General features: G+C 36.6%; 1 protein-coding gene across 1 annotated transcript in view; it reads right to left on the bottom strand.

Annotated features, from left to right (window-relative positions):
- The window catches only part of LOC134755034 (uncharacterized), a 35697-nt gene that overhangs the window by 14560 nt on the left and 6928 nt on the right, over positions 1 to 14209 (bottom strand). The gene's annotated exons all lie outside the window — the stretch shown is intronic.

Here is a 14209-nt window from a genome sequence, read left to right as displayed (position 1 = left end):
GTTTCAACTGACTAACTATCACGGTTCATGAGATACAGCCTGGTGACAGACAGACAGACAGACGGACAGACGGACAGCGGCGTCTTAGTAATAGGGTCCCGTTTTTACCCTTTGGGTACGGAACCGTAAAAAACGATAAATAACACAAAAAAAGCGGACTTAATGCCAATGGTACTCTCCTGCAGCTGTTTTTGTCATAGTCGCCTTCCGACATCCGAAATCGGAAAGACGCTTCCGATAAATTCAGCCATGTCGGAGCCCCCGTCAGCTGTCGGAGCGATAATATTTGTTTGTGTGCATATGTGTAGGCATAGGAAATGCTTATTGTGTGCGTGACCGCTAAAGACGGCGCCCGGGCGCGCCCCCGCGGCCTTAAGGCCGTTCCATCGGTTTTCCGCTATCTCTGTCACATTTCGCAAGAAAGAACGGGAAAGATCATGCGCGCAAAGTGCGAATTTTGATCGATTTTATTTATTTTAAAAACGTTACAATATCGAAATTCGAAAGCTATGAAATTACTATTTAAGGTAAGATTGTTTTTTCTTCTTTTTTTGTTTATAGTATCACATAATAAATAACCGAGTAAAGCTGGATTAAAAGTCCGAGTTAGAGGTTACTTTGGGAATTAATTGTATCGAGCGAAGTGTCATAATTCGTGTATCGGAAGCTATGATGTTAAAGATAATATAGTCAAGAACTACATATATTTTTTCCACGTCTACGAATATCAACGCCTCTTAGAAAAACATGATCATATAAGGAGATATTTCGCCTTCTGGCTCAGGGAACCGCCTTAAGTACGTGGATGTAGAATCCTACATCCGATATCGGATAGAACAATGTGAAAACGCTCTTAGTAACTAAATGGTGTGAAAACTAGTAAAAAAAGATGAAAGAAGATAAGCAATCTGCATTTAGGCTTAAGTTTCATTAGTTACTAACCTAGTGTGCTCTTAATAAAATGTATGATGTTATTTTATTGTTTAATTCACGAGCATTATTATTTATTCTTTAATTATTTGAGAATAAAATCACGAGTACTAATTTCTCCAACCTCTCGCTTACTGAAGAAGTAAATACTTACTCTGTAAATTCGCTAGGGGTCGCTGGTGAGATGCTTTAGAGCAACCCCAACTTCATTTGGCATAAATTCGTGAACTAAAGAGGTAGCATTTTTTTTCAAGTAAGTAAAAATGAAGTACCAATTGTGTACTAAATCCTCATATAATAAAAAATGCCAAAACGGAAAATGGAAAAATGCAAAGAAGATTCGCGCATTTTATTTTTGATCAAACTGCTGGTTTCCCGAATTCACCGCGGACATCCTAGCGCGGCTCGGTGCGGAACCATTTTTATTTCACTGAATTTATAATATCACAAAAATATATCATGAAACTCGGGATTTGGTCATTGACTTTGTAAGATTTTTAATAAAAATGTTTTATTGTTTATAGTACATAGTGCAACGAGGGGGGGCAAGCGAGATTTTGTAAACGAGGTCTAAAATTCACGACAGCAGCAGGCTGGAGTGAAATAAAGAGTCGTATTTAAAATATTTATACCCCCGGAGTTACACACAATGTTTTTCATCACACTTGCAAAGAAAAAACTAAATTAAGCAGAATAATTATTAAATACGGTGACATCTCAAACAGAAACTTTTTTTAGTTTAAGTTAAGGTTACTTATGCCACTTTTCAGTGGACATCATAGAATAAACGGACTTTAAATGTTAAACCTTTAAATCAGTATGATAAAAGTCTTAGAAAAATGTATCCAAATAGTTACCTAACTTTTGCAATGTCCATGGAAAAGTTGCCGGTTTTCCCAAACGTTTATTTAAAATTTGCTTCTACCAATAAAGTTCTGTATTCTGTATTCTGTTTTTGACCCAAGGAGACAACAACAATAAATAACAAATAATTTATTGGAAAAAAAAGTATTGTACAGAGGTTCATCTTAGAGACTAAGAGTTGTTGTTGTTGTAAGAGTTGTGTTGTTGTTGTTTTGTGTGTTGTTGTTGTTGTGTGTGTTGAAAACGTTGTAAGTAATGAGCTTTTTGTTACCAGCGGGCGCAGCATGGTTCCATTTTTATCGCCTGTCACTATGCCCGTCACTTTTGCACCCACATTTGTTATAGCGTGACAGGTATGGTGACAAGCGATAAAAATGCGACCGCCGCTGGTTTTGAATCATCATCATCATCATAATTTAAGAGCATGGCTCTTGTCGGTGGAGTATGCTCCAGTTTTCTCAGTCCTCGGCCAGGTTCTTTAGGTCCCTGTAAGACACGACATTTGCTTTCGCTTTCAGTTGTTGTGTGTAGCTTGCTCGTGGTTTTCCGCGGCCTCTTCTCGCTTCTATCTTGCCTTCTAATATAGTGTTAAAGAAAGTGTCGTGTCTTATCAAGTGACCTATCATTCTGCCTCGTCTATTTTCTATGGTTCTCAGCAGGTTTGGTTTTGAATGGTCGTCCCTAAATACAATCATGTTTGTGGACCGATCGGATTCCAATGCAATCAGTGTCGAGTGTTCATCCGTCCGTAGCATACTGTCAGGAAACCTGATACATCGCATATGCCCGAAATTCAATTTGCACACAAGTCCCATTCGTCTAGTTGCCTTGATGCATTGCCATACCACAATTGATAATTAAATAACTATACATTCAAATTAAGCCAAAATTCGATTTATCTGAAACAATTCTCTGAATTAATTTTCACCGTACATACACGGATCAAATCAGTAGCTATTGTCCTTCGTTTAATCCATTCTTAAAGTCAAATTTTAATAGTAAATGTACCTACTGATATGATGTTACCAAAGTGTACGGCTCACCCGGTATTGTATTGTCCTAGTCCTAGCTCTAAGTATATTGATTTGCATGGTAGGTCTTAATTCATTGTACTGTTTAACATTAGTATTTAAGTTTTTATTACTAACACTTCTATGGGACTTTCCTGAAAATAAATGATTATTTAATATAATTTAATTTAATTTGATTTAATTTAATTTAATAAAATGACACCATTTATGCGCCGATAATTATAAAAACCATACAAGTGCATGGCTTTTGTTTAACAGATTAACGTCTTAGACGTAAAAATCATTTGACAAGATTTATACTATCAAAGATAGATATAACTCCGTAATAGATGGATACAGTCTAAGGAAAAAACGTGCCTCGAAAATCAAGAAAATTTGATTCTCGTTCAGAGGGCGCTACTAGTTTTGGCCTACAGTCGTATAGATGGCGTTGACGGTTTCGTTTGTTATTTAACAATTTTAACGCATATCAGTGAAAGAACATGGGTCAAAATCATAAAAATAACTAATGCAAATAAAAAAATTTTTTTTTTCTATATTTAAAAACATTTTATCGTATTTTTATAAATCTTCTTTTTTAGTTTTAAAGTGTGTCGACAGATGGCAGTGAATTTATTGGGGTTACAAAATTTACTATGACAGTACCGCTCTAGTATAAGTTACTCTATGATACTATATAATTTTACCAACATGACAATTGACACTAAACACGGACAATTTCCTGTATATTTCTTGGTGGGTAAGCAACGACGGTACCTACAGTTGTAGTGTATAATTATTTTCCATCGTATTTTCACGGAAACGTATGAACGTGTCTTGCTATTTCAGTCAGTCTCGGTACAAAAAGTACTGAGGTTGACTGAAATAGCATGACAAATACGAACGTTTTCGAAAAAACCGGCCAAGTGCGAGTCGGACTCGCGTTCCGTATATTACACAATTTAAACAATGTATTTTTTATGTGAAACGTGAGTGTGAAATGTCTTTGAAAAACCCGTAGGGGTCGGATCAAAAGCTAAGTAATTAAGTCCAACCCACGCTTGACGGCAATTTCTAATAGGTTTCCTGTAATCTATAAGCAAAGATCTATTTTGTTTATTTTTTTCAAAATTTTATACCCAGTAGTTTCGGAGATAAAGGGGGTCATTTTTGCCTATTTTCTTGAATAACTTCTATATTGTTTATCCTAAAATTGTAAAAAAAATATATTTGAGATTCTCACAATGAGCTCTTTTATTTGATATATAACACGATATAGTTTGAAAAACTTTATTTTTTAATTTTCTCATTTACCCCCCAAAAGTGGCCCCCATGTTTAAAATTCATTTGTTTGCGTTACATGTCCGTCTTTGGGTCACAAACTTACATATGTATACCAAACTTCAACTTAATTGGCCCAGTAGTTTCGGAGAAAATAGGCTGTGACAGACGGACAGACAGACAGACAGACGGACGAGTAGTGATCCTATAAGGGTTCCGTTTTTTCCTTTTGAGGTACGGAACCCTAAAAGTACGATGGAAAACAATTATGCGCTACATCTGGTAGTGTGTTTGTTTTTTGGACCAGCAATGTAACTAGTACAGTGAAAGTCATTGTCAGCGTTACATATAGGTACATAGGCCAGGGAACGTTCCTGTTTAAAAAAAATAACTTATTACACTGTCAGATCATAAAAAATCCAAATCTAATTCATATTCATAACCTGTTATTATAATTAAGGTCGTTCCATCGGTTCGCCGCTATCACTCACATTTTGCAAGAAAGAACGAGAAAGACCATGCGCGCCAAGTGTCAATTTTGATCGAATTTTGACGATTTTGATTTATTTTAAAAACTTTGCCTTAGAATATCGAAATTCGAAAGCGGTCAAATTACTATTCAAGTTAAGATTGTTTTTTCTTCTTTTTTTGTGTCACATAATAAATAACCGAGTAAAGTTGGATTAAAAGTCCTAGTTAAAGGTTACTTTTGGGAATGAATTGTATCGAACAAAGTGTCATAATCCGTGTATAGGAAGCTTATAAATTTAAGATAATATAATCAAGAACTACATATATTTTTTCCACGTCTACGTCTCTTAGAAAAATATGGTCATATAAGGAGATTTTTCACCTTCTGGCTCAGCGATCCGAATTGTTCGATTTCCTCGTGATGTTATTCATTCACCGAAGTACCTAGCCTAGTATTCATATAGTCATATGAATATCCGTGCGTAATGTTCCGAGAAGCATAACGGCTCGAGCCAGAATCCAACCCACGACCTCCGGGTCCGAAGTTACATGTCTGAATCACTCGGATATTTCGTGTATTTATTATGCATGAGGAGTTAATTTTAGAAAATACATTATTCGTATGGTCTCATTTTTATGGTTCCGTACCCAAAGGGTATAAACGGGACCCTGTTACTAAGACTCCGCTGTCCGTCTGTACGTCTGTCCGTCTGTCCATCTGTCCGTCTGTCTGTCACCAGGCTGTATCTCATAAACCGTGATAACTAGACAGTTGAAATTTTTACAGTTGATGTATTTCTGTTGCCGCTATAGCAACAAATACTAAAAAGTACGGTAGTAAAAAAGTTATACAATACAACTATTTTCAAGTATAATATATATACGAGAAAGCTACGCCGGCTCCAACCCTACACTTCGGACCCGAGATTAAAGTATAATTATTTGAACTTTGAACTTAGATGGACCTTATAACGATTGAATGCCGAAGGTTTAAAGAAATTTAATTTAGAACAGCAACGGAATTGCACTCTGAAAACGTCAGCTGTCAACGTAAATTAAGGTCAGGGGACATCCACTGACAGCCGGCCAGCAGACACTTAGAGCCCGATTCAGACCTCACAACTTGTTACGGTTTTGATTTTATTCTAATACGAACTTTGAAGGTTATGTCTGAAGCGTACTATGTTGAGCGTACTACTCTGTTGACGAATTTTTCGACGGCTTGCACTCTTGAACTGGTTGACAATCTCAAGCTACAGAAATATAAAATATGAATTTACCTAACCATAATTATGTGATATACTTATATGAACTTACTGTAATCAGTTAAAGCTATAAATAATAAATTTTAAATAATAATTGTACCTACCCGACATAATTATCTTATACCTAATATTATATACATACTGATGTATTTTGTGATGTAATTTAGATATAAATAGTTGTAAATATGAAATACTGTGTTTGACATGTAAAACTATGTTTTATAAAGGAATAAATTGAGTGAGGCGCCTGCGCGGCAGCCCGAATAGCCTCCTTCAGACGGTGGCAGAGCGCCTAGACGGCCCTTTCCAGCTTCACTGGGATAAGCTGCACAGGGCGTCTAACTGAATCGTTAGTTTTATGATATTAGTGTTAATTTTAGTTTTGATTGATTTGAATTTTAATGTTTTCTTTTTTTTTCTAATTTTATTGATGATTGTTGTTTGTGTAAATAGTTGTAATTATGGATCATGTATCTGAATTAAATGAATTTATTATTATTATAAATGAATGAATGAATGTTCACGCTGATTGGTGCATGCGCAGTAAGTGAAAGTAGTTTGCATAACAGTAACAAAATATTTTATTCAAACATTTATTCAGCAAATATGCCACAGGGGCACTTTTACATGTCAATTTTTACTTTTACAAGCAATAAAATTAATCAAAAATTATAAAAAACAATTACAAATATGGAATCAATGAAATATTAGATACTGTGTTAGAGATGTTTCCAGTCTCTTATGTCGAATTACACATAAAAAAACTATAATAAAAATATACAAACAACAGACAAGTACAAGTAAGTAGAGATAAAAAACGTTCATAATAAAAAAAACTATCGTCAAATTATCCTTAGAGGTGTAAAGGGTCTCCAAGACTTGAATTATTATATAAGTAATTAAAAAACCGGCCAAGTGCGAGTCGGACTCGCGCACGAAGGGTTCCGTACCATTACGGAATAAAACAGCAAAAAAATCACGTTTGTTGTATGGGAGCCCCATTTAAATATTTTTATATTATTCTGTTTTTAGTATTTGTTGTTATAGCGGCAACAGAAATATATCATCTGTAAAAATTTCAACTGTCTAGCTATCAAGGCTATGAGATACAGCCTGGTGACAGACAGACAGACGGACAGACGGACAGACGGACAGACGGACAGACGGAAAGCGGAGTCTTAGTAATAGGGTCCCGTTTTTACCCTTTGGGTACGTAACCCTAAAAACAAGAAATTAAATCAGACAAACAGACAAGAACCGAGTGAAGTGTCTCACGTTAATGCCACTCAAAAGTTAAGTTACTTACATAGGTACTTATAATATAACGTAACATGAAGCCCGTGTAAACTTAAACAGACCGGTCTCCACAAACAGCACCCGGTCACGAGTAAGACGCGTATCTCAGCCATCGTCTCCGTCATCGTCTCTTATTACAATTTACACAAAAATTTGGTCTTGCGAACTATGTTATGTGTGTAATAAAAAAAAAAAAAAAAAACAGCCAACAGATCGGTTTGTAAAAACAACAAAAAGGCAAGTGCGAGTCGGACTCACCCACCGAGGGTTCCCTTTTTAGTATTTGTTGTTATAGCGGCAACAGACATATCTAACTGTAAGTATTTTTATATATTTTTTTAAGTTTGACGATCTTTTTGTAAAATTCTTAGTATAAAATTTGATCTGTATAATAATTCAATATTATTATGGAATAATAAAATGGGGCATTTTCTATGAAAAGGGACCTTATTGTCGATGGCGCTTACGCCGCACAGCGTCGCGCGGCATTGTATTTATATCGGAGCATCGTTAATAATGGCGTAAGCGCCATCGACAATAAGGTCCCTTTTTATAGAAAATAACACAAATTGCTCTGAAAATTAGCTTAAGGTAATATATATGTACATAATATTCACAATTCATAAGTGCTTGTTGCTAGGCCTACATGAGTAAAGTATATTTGAACTTTGAACATCCCTATTATTTTAATCAGTGCGTACGTGAGATGCGCGCGAATTGTCAAAACGATCGTCGAGATCGTATCAAAACCAGCTCACAACCGTAACAAATTGACCAGTCTGAATCGACCTCTTAGCAATTAAGTTTAGATTTGAACTTGGCCTTTTCAGAGCATATTTTTACCTCGTTAATTACAGAAGCGCCTACATCGGACCTAAATAGGTCCAACCGCAGTCAGACAGGTCCAACGCCATTTTCTAGGTTTATTTTAAATCTGGACCGCTGAGTCTAGGCATTGATAATTAATTTAACCTTGTGGAAAGTGCCAACCAGTTTAAAAATTAGAGGCTGATATTTTCAACACTTTACCTGAGACGAGAGTTGGGGTAGAGTACTGGTGTGTCGTCGGAAAGTTTCAAAAATTTTTTTTTTAAATTATACCTGGTTCAATTTCAAAGTTCAAAGTGAAGTTTGAAATTGAAATGCATTGAAATGCAAGTCCAATAGGATTAGCAGATGTGTGGCGCGACAGTACCGATCGCCCGCAAGATAGACTACCCGTCCCTATCTAATTAATACAGTTAGAAATAGACGGGTAGTCTATCTTGCGGGCGAGATACAGTCGCGCCGTTCCTGTGCTAAGCCTATAATCAAAGATAGATATAACTCCGTAATAGATGGATACAGTCTAAGGAAAAAACGTGCCTCGAAAATCAAGAAAATTTGATTCTCGTTCAGAGTTCTACTAGCTTTGGCCTACTGTCGTATAGATGGCGTTGACGGTTTCGTTTGTTATTTAACAATTTTAACGCATATCAGTGAAAGAACATGGGTCAAAAACATAAAAATAATTAATGCAAATAAAAAAAATCATTTATCCATATTTAAATACATTTAATCGTATTTTTATAAATATTTATTTTTAGTTTTAAAGTGTGTCGACAGTGAATTTACTGGGGTTACAAAATTTACTATGACAGTACCGCTTTAGTATAATTAAGTTACTAAGTTAATAAGTTACTCTATGCTATAATATAATGGTTTTTAAAATATTTTAGTTCATTTTTTGCTCAAATAAAAACAATTCATATAATAACATCGCTTATCCCTTAGGTACCCTTTAACACCCCCCATAATGTGAAGTGTAACATAGCACTTATCCGATCTACCCCACTCATAGAAGATTCGAGCTAATTAAATATGTTAGCCGCCCGACAGTCCACAGCTAGCTCGGTTCTCCATACAAACGAAGTTACGCTCTCATTTTAAAACGACTAGCGAGATGCCTCTGAAACTTTGTACTTAAAATAGGATAAAATATGTCTAGTCCTGTAATTAGTTTATGTAGCTTCAGATACCATAGTTAAAAAACTACAGCATATTTAAGTTTTTCATACAAAACTTGTTTTCTGCTCTATTTCGTTTGTTTTACAAACTGGAGCTATATAAACTAATTATAGAACTAGATAATAGATATACATCATATCTAGTACATAAGTTTCATTACAATCCAGCACGTAGTTTTAAAATGAGAACGAAACTGTTTGTATGGGAAGGTGAAACCCGAGCTTGCTGGGGACTTAACGTCGCCTACATCGTAATGAAGTAGGCTTGTGAAGGACTCTAGAGGCTTCTCAACGCGGCGATTAGTATCTGTTGGTGATAATAATTATTCTACTTATTAGAAAGGCAGGACAACAAGGGAAGAAAAAATGCCTTCTTATCATTAAGAGCTGAGTTTTTTTTCTATAGTTACTTACATCTAGTAGTACCATAGTGCCAAGTTTTGTTGAAAAATTCCCAGTGATTCATCCGGCAAAAAATAAAATCCGAATTATTAAACTTTATCATACCATTTTTTTTTTCATTTCGATTCATTAAATGGTACATAATAATGTCCGGAAAGAAAGTACATCTTTAACATTTCTGTTAAAAAAACACGCAAGTCAAAAAAAATTTAAACTATTTTTAGCATTCGTGAAGTAGTAACCACTTTAAATGTCATTTCTAATAGTCTTAATTATTATTTAACCTTCTGTCAATCATATTAGTTTAATGGTTAATATCGAAAAGCAACAGTGTCAAAATTAAAAAAATTACTGGTACCTAGACTATTTAGATCAGTACGGTTTCATTCTGATCTAAATATTTTGAAATATGTCTCACGATAGTTTAAGTTCGATTATCTGTAGACTATTTAATAATAATAATAAATATTCTTTATTTGCTTAAAATATGGTACAGTGAGATGGTAAGGATAACGTATATCTGTACTTAAACATATTTTGCTAGTTTAGCATGCAAATGTAGTGTAACTAAACTAAATACCTATCTTACTTCTTCTTCTTAATACTTTTGACTTCTTTGGATTTTTGTAGACTATTTGAGAATCTTTCACTTGCGATACAGCAGTCTGTGCAGATACAGGCTCTTATTTGGGGCATATTCTATGAAGAGGACCTTATTGTCGATGGCGCTTACGCCGCACAGCGTCGCGCGGCATTGTGTTTATATCGGAGCATCGTTTATACGACCGACCTTGACGACCGGTCTGGCCTAGTGGGTAGTGACCCTGCCTGTGAAGCCGATGGTCCTGGGTTCGAATCCCGGTAAGGCCATTTATTTGTGTGATGAGCACAGATATTTGTTCCTGAGTCATGGGTGTTTTCTATGTATTTAAGTATTTATATATTATGTATATCGTTGTCTGAGTACCCAGATAACACAAGCCTCCTTACCGTGGGACTTAGTCAATCTGTGTAAGAATGTCCTATAATATTTATTTATTTATTTATTTATAATGGCGTAAGCGCCGTCGACAATAAGGTCCCTTTTTATAGAAAATACAACATTTATACATTTCTGTTGAGTGTACTCTTCAAATCCCAATAGCTCATCAAATTATTCTTTCCATTATTTGTTCATTTCTACTACCTACTTGTACAAGTCATTGTAATTGATTGTTATATGTATTTGTTACAGGTACAAGAGCATCACGTCAAAGCAGAAAATTAGTAGATTCTTGGCCCAATGTAAACACAAGTGCGAGGACGTCAAGTCACACGAGGCAGGCAGTCATCATAGTTACAATCTTCTATGAGGTATTTCCCTGGAATTCGAGCGAGGCGAAATTTTATAATATAAGATTTAATAAACAGGACGAAATTTGCTAGTATCTTTATAGGAATAACCTGTCAGAGCGTCCCTAAGTGGTACATTTTGCTTGAAAACGACACATATGTATATACTTCGGGGATCTCGGAAACGATTTCGATGAAATTTGCTATATGGGGGTTTTCGGGGGCGAAAAATCGATCTAGCTAGGTTTTATCTCTGGGGGAACGCGCATTTTTGAGTTTTTATATGTCTTTCGAGTAAAGTTCGGTCTCCCAGATATTTATAATGGCAATGTGGATATTTTTGCACTTTGTAGTTTTTCCTCAGTTACCCGTTGACCACGAACGCTGTAGAGGGTTCGAAACGTCGGTCCATATAATCCGTTTTCATAGATTTATTTCAATAACCATGTTGTTTTTATTTAATACGACATTGAATTTTGTCCATATTAATTCACTCCGCATACGTTATTATTATAATAATAAATAATAAATATTATAGGAGATTCTTAAACAGATTGACTAAGTCCCAGGGTAAGCCCAAGGAGGCTTGTGTTATGGGTACTCAGACAACGATATATATAATATATAAATACTTAAATACATAGAAAACACCCATGACTCAGGAACAAATATCTGTGCTCATCCCAAGGCATCGTAAACTGCGAGCGAAATCCATTGAAATGACGTATGACAATTAGTTACAACCCTAGTACTTCAATAGATTACGATGCCTGCTCATCACACAAATAAATGCCCTTACCGGGATTTGAACCCAGGACCATCGGCTTCACAGGCAGGGTCACTACCCACTAGGCCAGACCGGTCGTCGAATTCTAATTGTATGTTGTAAACTAATATAATGTAGGTACCTATGTACCAAGGATAAGAATTTGTTTCATCTTCATCCATTCAAAAATTATAATTTCACAATGTTGCATAGCAGTTTACAGTCAAAGTGCCTATGCGGGCGATGTCTCCAACATTATCTAAACACAACTTTATTTTTAATTCAATTCAATTCAATTTATTTATTTAAAAAGACTACAATGGCACATACCTAATGGTTAGTAACAATTAATATTAAAAACTAAAGGATTTGCCACACTGGATGCGTTCTGCGGTCAGCGGTCAGGTCAAACCCGCATTATGTATGAACAACATTGACAGCTACCTTTGAAGTTGAAGTTTGACATGACCGCTGCCCGCAGAACGCATCCAGTGTGGCAGCCGATGCCCGCAGAACGCATTCAGTGTGGCAACCGATGCCCGCAGAACGCATCCAGTGTGGCAAATCCTTTAGTGTTAGTAAAACAAAAACAAAAAGCGACAAGCAAAAACAGACAACAATAACTATAACTATCACCTATTAGTAGCGGTTATGACACACTCAAAATGCCGCATTATAGGCCCGCTACACTAGCCAGGATGGGGTTGGAGCTGGCCCGCACTCTGCAGAGCAACGAGCCAATTCTCTTGCGTATTATGGCATAGTAGTCATCCGTGTGAGCTTGCGCAAACATGCCCGATGCGCTGCAGAAACCGGACAGCCTCGACAACATCCTGAAACCATTATTATATTGGACGCGCAGGGAAAGATGATCTTCTGCTTATAACTAGTCCAGAGGTTGCACGTGTATAATAAGAACTGTGTAGGCACAGGGCGGACACGCTATACATCAAAAATCCCGGAATAAATGGACCCGGGATAAATGGATCCTTAAACTACGTCCAAAAGAGAGGTATGGGCACTGTGAATGACATCTCGTTTTGTGTGGTAGGGCACAGGACAGCGGATGTCATTCCAGATCTAGAGCAGAGCCCAACTGGGGAGGGACCTCCACCTTACAGAAAACCGCAGCCAAATAACACTAGACCCTACTAATAGTGTTGTGTTCCTGCCGGTGAGTAAGGTTGCCAGAGCTCGAGGGAGAGGAGTGATAGGGTCGGCAACGCGCATGTAACTCCTCTGGAGTTGCAGGCGTACATAGGCTACGGAGACTGCTTAACATCAGGCGGGCCGTATGCTTGTTTGCCACCGACGTAGTATAAAAAAAAACACTTGCGTTTCTATGTGTAAACGGCACGAATGTACACGCATCATGCGCCATAGTGTAAGTTGCTTAAAAATAGTACTGAGCGGCCGGCAAACGGCCGTCAATCTGCTGTCGCGGGGCGGGGCGGTGAGTGACCGTTCTGTATGATAATACTATTACTTCTGTGGTGTAGGTTTTGTTTTGAAGTTTTTGATCACCTCACCCGCTTAGCGGATGCGGAGGACTGTACCAATATTTACGGGTAGTCTAAACGGAGTTTATTATTAAAAGGTACCAAAGACTACCAACAGCACTCAAACTATCCCCTCGCCAGCGGTTCCCAAACTTCCAATCGAGTTACGTGATTGTAACGGGCGCAAACCCTCCATTTAATGAATTTACACAACAAATGCCGTAACGTAAGCAGATTATTGTGGTTCGTTTCATTCTCTACTTGATCAGTGGCTTTAATAATGTAATAAGTATTCAATAAACCTAATTTATTAGTTATCTGAGGAAAATTAGTCAAGAGTTCATTAGGATACCCCTGTTTGACGGGCGCAATTTGGTTTTCACATCACCAATTCGAAAAAGGGGTTCTTCTTCCCTGCTAGGAGGGATCAAAATAACACTTTTCTGTTCTAGAACACTATTTTTAAATTTTTTTGCACATTATTTTTTTAGCTTTTTAAATAATATTCTTAAACATCATAATTACCTCATACGTGATGTGAAAAGCAGTATGTGTCACATGGTAGCAAAATTATTTCCATCTTGGACGTAGCACACTTGAATCCCTCACTACGCTCAGGATTCTACTTTAGAATCCCTCGTTACTCTCGGGATTCTATTATAGATTCTTCGCTTCGTTTAGGATTCAATGTACGCCCTCGCCGTAAATATGTCATTTTGCTCCCTTGTAACACAATCTACTATTGTCGTTTAAAAAGTGTGAGAACAAGTGAAACTGACTCGATTATTGATGTAAGAGTACTGTCTGTTCTTGTGTCTGTCCTTTACATCCGAAAAACTCATTGGTACGAGCCGGAGTTTGAACCCGCGACTTTCGGATTGAAAGTCGCACGCTCTTACCGCTAGGCCACCAGCGCTCCCACTAACTAAATTTTTTATAATGAAAATTACAGTTGAATAATATTGTATTGTGAGACTATTAATAAATTAACTATCAATTGTTTATGATGTACAATTGTACACCGTGTCATAAAGAATCAATTTGTTTATCTTTTACGGCAATGCTTATTGAGTGATGTATGTCATGT

The sequence above is a fragment of the Cydia strobilella genome, chromosome Z (genome assembly GCF_947568885.1).
Source record: "Cydia strobilella chromosome Z, ilCydStro3.1, whole genome shotgun sequence".
Classification (NCBI taxonomy): Eukaryota; Metazoa; Arthropoda; class Insecta; order Lepidoptera; family Tortricidae; genus Cydia; species Cydia strobilella.
The sequence above is the reverse complement of the archived record's forward strand: the minus strand, read 5'-3'. Positions and strand labels throughout refer to the sequence as shown.